Below are 5,768 nucleotides of genomic sequence, written 5' to 3'. Positions count from 1 at the left end.
GTACGAGATGCAAATGACACTATACTACTACTCTATATTATGGAATGAGTAGGTCCTTCACTCTTTATTTAAATACATTTTTCTGACATTCTGCCTTTATTTGAATCCTGCAGAAGGCCACAGCCTCAGGGACAATCTCCCGGCTGAGCTACACAGCGCTCCAGCTCCTTCACTCTTAGAATGATTACATACTCAGTCTGGTTACCTTTGCTTTTTGTTTGTGCCAAATGTTTTGTTCTCACTGTTCCTCACAGTTGTGTAGGTGGTCACCCTGGGGCTTACAACTACAACTTTTCTGATCATTGTGGAAAATGAACAAAGGTAAATGTACAATAGGAACAACAGCTGTGCTACAAGTGCATCAGCCTTTATATACTGTAGTACACAGTGTCTGAATAGAGACTTGTGTGGTTCTCCGTGCGTGACTACTCAATGGTCTTGGCGTGACAGGTAGTGCTTGTTCCCATCTGCCGCTACAGTCTTATAGCGCTCACGATGCTCCTATAGATGCTGCGTCTACATCCTGTCAGGAGAAATAAGAACCTCCCGCATGTATGTTGCATGTTTTTTCCATCCCAACATGCAACGTTGCTGTCATTTACAGTCTGTCGTGGCTTCTCCCCTCACAGAAGCAGCAGCTTTGAGTGGTCACCAAGACTAGAAAAGCTCTCTATAGAAACACTGTACAGACTATTTACATGACTGTATCATGTTGAAATCCAAAAATGTTAATATCTGTATGACTCCATTCCACATTATGTTTACAATTGCCTGCACTTAACAGTTGAACCCCATCTCCAGGGTCATATGTAGGCCAACAGTTTTACATTTCAAACAATATATGTCCAATTTAAGAATAATGAAAGCTCTCTACTTTCAGGAAAATTAAAAATCCCGTGTTTTATATGTCGTCTGCAGACTGTGTTGTGAAAAAGACAAAATCTTCACTTCAAATAAATTTTTTTTATAGGCTCTGTAATTACTGGAATAAGCGACTCGGCCCGTTGACTCTGTAATGCACTAATGAACATAATGACTCCTTTTACAATAAAACCTATTTGCTCATAGATGTATTACACGAAACCTCACTCATCGGCTTAATGTGCTCTCGGAACACAGCGGCTGCAGTGAAAAAGTGAAGCCAGTTGACAACCGCTGGTTAATAGCGAAATAATCTTCCCAAACACTGAATTGTGTTTTTGTTTTTTTAGGTGTAAGCCAGCAATTCTAGACTGCATGCAGGGAGACATTAGACATTAAGTCTCCTCTGCAGTGGGACATTTCTCAGTGGGGCCTCCCCCTGTTTTAAAGAAGATTATGGCAGTGAGGCTCTTGACAGTCTGTTATAGTCTACAATCTTTCACAATGCACAGGTAAGTTCTTATATTATTTTCTATGTTTACTAAATAAAAAAATGGGTTTTTTTACATTTATTACCAGCCTATAAACCCGAGCTGTGGAGGAGTTAATGCAGTACCCCTCAAACACTGGGTATAAATACAGTATGTACACATTTACCTGCAGTAAAAAGAAAGAGAGAGTTAAGTTGAATAAAGCCCAGTCTGTGCACTCCCACACAGAAAGTTGTAATCATGCAGTATATGGTGAAAAATACCTGTGGGGGTGGACCATGGCTGTGCAGCAGCTCGAAACTAACAACAGACTCTGAAATAGTTCAAATTAAATCCACTTGTGCCTGACAGATCACATATTATTGCCACTTAAATTCACAGGAACATATCAGGAATAAGAATGCGCTAATGCTGTGCTGTAAATGTAACACAGAGCACAAAGGGGGCACAGTAAAATGTAAATTTAGCTCAAATCCTGCAACAAAATCCAACTCAGTTTGCAAGCGGCGAGGAATGGGAAGCGACATAACAGAATGGTCATTTTGTTTCATTAAAATGTATTCAACAAGGAGGTTAAAGATGTTAATTACTAAATCAATAGTGGAGAAAAATCGGAGGAAAAGGGGCAGTGGTTGCGTGTTCAACAGAGCAAAATACAACCATGAGAGGACTCTCCAAAAGGAGGATGTAAAGTGCCACATGAACACACACATGAACAAGACGCCACAACTCTCAGAGGCCCGCGGTCTGTTGGAAATTGGTCAAGATACCTGACACATGTTTCTCCATAGTCAAACTACCTGATGCTGAATTTTAACCCAATCCTGGTCCTTGGAGACCAACTGTCCTGCATGTTCTACATGTTTCCCTGCTCCAACACACCCGATACTAATGAGCAGCTCATCAACAAGCTGTGCAAAAGCCTGGTAACGACCTCTGATTTGATTCAGGTGTGTTTGAGCAACAACAACTGGACTTTGAGCAACTGTATGAAGTGAATACTAGTAAGTATAAGTTTATGTTTCCTAGTGTACAGGAAATTAGACACTTTTACTGTACAGTTTTAGAGAAATTCCAAGTTAAATGTCCCACATTAGTACTTTTCAATCGAAATATCGTTTTTTATTACATTTCAAAGTTGAGATTTTTACAATTTACTGTAAAAAAATATGTTGAATTCCAGTGTTCTAGTAGTCATAGATGTCCTGAACACAACCTAGTTAGTGTTGTACGGGGTATGCAGGAGGTATGGAGGACCACAGAGGACATTAGAATAAAAAATGAATGATATAGATGAATACATGTCTTCAACGTATTCATGTATTATTTAATGAATATCATTTATTTAATTATGAATGTATTTATTTAGTCTTTTGTCTATAATACATTGATTTATTCCAGTATTTGTTAATTTATTTCTGTATTGATTCATTCATTCTTTTATTTTATAATGTCATTTATGGTCGTCCATACCAGTGACCGTAATTCTCTGGGAATTATGTTCAATTATGACAGTGTCAGGGAAGATAACCCATTAATAATTGATTTGTCAAGTTTGGACCACAGTGTTGGATTAAAAGAATGACTGATTATAGTAAATAATATAACACTGGAGTAATATGATATTATAATACTTTTACAGTTACCAAACCTTTGCATTCACTATCTTTACTGTAATGGGTCAAATGTTAATTTTGTATATCTTGACAGTAGCTTAACATCTCATCATTTAACTTTGTTTATGAGCCTGATGTGAAGGTCACATGCCAAGGACAAGTGTTTGACAGTCACTTCAGTGATAAGAGCGGCCTTCTACGCGACACCTGGACTCGGCAAAGGCAGTAGAAACATCTCAGGTGCGTAGCATTGATTTATTGAACACCTCTGTGTCCCCTGCATACAAATGACCGTAGCTGAAGTGGATGTTAATGAGTCTCTGCGAGCTGGGTGGGTGAAATACGTCACCTTGACCCATTACACATCCAACACACTGTGAGTCATGACTGTGACTGTTCTGCCATTCATTCAGGCCTGTTCTTATATCACCTACTCGGTGAAGTAACTGCTCATTCATTGTCATCCTGCTCTGCTTTGCTGCTGAATGAATGAGTGGTTTATTCATGAGCAAGGTTTTTTAGGAGTTTTCTTTTGCGGCTTGTTTTTATTAACTATCAGAACTGGCTAACATAAAATCTGCATTATATATCAGATACTGCATTATACTTACATCACATGTAAAACTCACATATACAGTAAAACCTTCTACTTCACGTATGTACAGTGACTCTACCAAAAACCTCCAGTAGACGAGCACACACCCAGGCTCCAGTCTGACTTTTAGCCACTGTGAAACTTAAACATGACTCAGTTGATATTTCCATGTGTGGGCTCCTACTGTGAATAATTATGACTAACATTGGTGACCTTTCTCGTGCGGCCAGCACCGTGCACCTTACGGCATCACTCCCTCTCACATCGTCTGTTCCTCAGCCTCCCACCAACACCTGATGCATGTGAATGACCCGTCACTGTTGTCCTTCAGACATCATCATCATCATCGTCAAGACGCTGCCTCCCATCAGGCGCACCCATGCCTCGCACACAGTGACTCGCGTGTGTGTGTGTGTGTGGGATGGGGGGGACACATCGCATGGATGACTCACCCACCTTTCTGTTGTCCCTCATCTGCTCTTTCCCATTCTAACAACACGAGTGAGTCACTGATCGGATACTCCGGGTTCAGATCCCCACTGTGTCTGAGTGAGCAGGAACACACTCAGTCATTCAAGTTCACTGAAGGCCGATGCCACATCAGAAAAATGCTGCACACTGATGATTAAAGTCCCAACCTTTTAAATGTCGTCATTTATTAGTTGTGTTATGCTGTGTTTTTATTTAAGCCAGAACATAAATATCAATAGCCATTGAAAACCTGGACTATAAAACAGACCAAGGATGGTGATTTTGTTTGCTTGCCCTGGTGAAGGCCTTGATTGATGGCTGAAACATGTTTTTACTTGTTGATATTAGATTCACTCGTCATGAAATATTAAAGACGCTGGAGAGGGTGATGAGTTAATAACCCCTCTGGACTGCCTCAGATGTTTCCAACTTGTCTAAGATGTTCTGAAAAACTGAAGAGCACCAGGGACTGCAAATGCTTTAAGAACGAAAACATGTATAATTATCATAATCATTTAAATCCAAGTATATGACATAACGCTAGAATTTTGCGAAGTAGATGCAAATGATTCCCAGGAAGATGAATACATTTGTTTAAGGTCAGTGTGTCCTTGGAGAACTACTGCCCTGCATGTTTGAGATGTTTTCCTGCTCAAACACACCTGATTCAAATAGTCAGCTTGTCAGCAAGCTCTACAGAAGCCTGGTAACAAGCCATTCCTTTGAATCAGGTGTGTTGGAGCAGGGAAACATCTAACAGCTTTTCCACAAGGACTTAAAATAGATCTACAAAGTTCTGTGGTTGATTTTTCTTTTTGTAGTCATAAATACAACACACTATAGTGCTTTTAAATATCTCTCTACTCTATGTAAAGGTTATTCCATGATTGACCCTGCGACCCTCATGTGGAGGATAAAGCGGTAGAAGATGGATGGATGGATTTACAGCATTTGGGTCTGTGGCAGTGTAAGAACACTCTACCAGGTAACGTTGTAAGACGATTTAGTTCAAATATTTAAATAAGCACTGCAGGTAAGTGTTCATTATTGATTTTTTTAATGAAGTGATATTATTCCGTCTGTACAATTCATGCAAAATGAAAAAGTGGAGGCATGTTTGCCAAGTGTCAGCTCAGGTGAGGACACAGTTAGTGTCAGTTAATGACTGAATCACCACGAGTGTAAACTCTATTCACAATCTATTCTACATGAATAAATGTACAATTCATTCTCACGCAATTTACTGCTGCATAATTGGACGGCGGAGTATAATTTAGTGGGCATCTTGCTGTTTAGAACCAAGCCAGCTGAGCTCGGACTGACCCTCATATTAATTAATTAAGTGTTTTTTGGCGGCGCTGACTGCAACAGGCTCCAGGCTCCAGGCTCCAGCACACGCTCAGGATCTTTTTTTTGCCCCCGTAGGAATGAGGAGACTGGGAGGACAGATGCCAGGTGGCGTTGGTCAGTGTGATGACACCGAGGTAAAGGTTGTGGACCAGCGAGAGTTCTCAGCGTCACTACCTACGCACACTTAGATCGTGTGAAGGTGACAAATGATGCAGGGCACATTCACAGTTCTCAGAGGGAACTGGTCTGATGATCCTACCAGTGTGAGACAACTTCACATCACCGGAGTCAACGTGAGGAGATTTTTAGGTGGTGTTTTTTTTTTTTCGATATAAAAGGTGCAAATGGGGTTTCTCTGAAACAAGTAAAAGTAAAGTAAAAAAA

General features: G+C 40.3%; 1 long non-coding RNA gene across 2 annotated transcripts; it reads left to right on the top strand.

Annotated features, from left to right (window-relative positions):
* The first annotated feature begins 2,306 nt into the window (after positions 1-2,306).
* Positions 2,307-4,217, top strand: LOC122779181. Of its 2 annotated transcripts, none has more exons than XR_006361523.1 (3): positions 2,307-2,356; positions 3,099-3,208; positions 3,843-4,217. It is a non-coding gene; the product is annotated as an uncharacterized LOC122779181 (long non-coding RNA). The 2 variants fall into 2 exon arrangements; XR_006361522.1 differs by having other exon boundaries at positions 3,794-4,217.
* The last annotated feature ends 1,551 nt before the right edge of the window (positions 4,218-5,768 follow it).

This window comes from Solea senegalensis, linkage group LG13, assembly GCF_019176455.1.
Source record: "Solea senegalensis isolate Sse05_10M linkage group LG13, IFAPA_SoseM_1, whole genome shotgun sequence".
Classification (NCBI taxonomy): Eukaryota; Metazoa; Chordata; class Actinopteri; order Pleuronectiformes; family Soleidae; genus Solea; species Solea senegalensis.
This window is presented reverse-complemented; position numbering and strand designations above follow the sequence as displayed.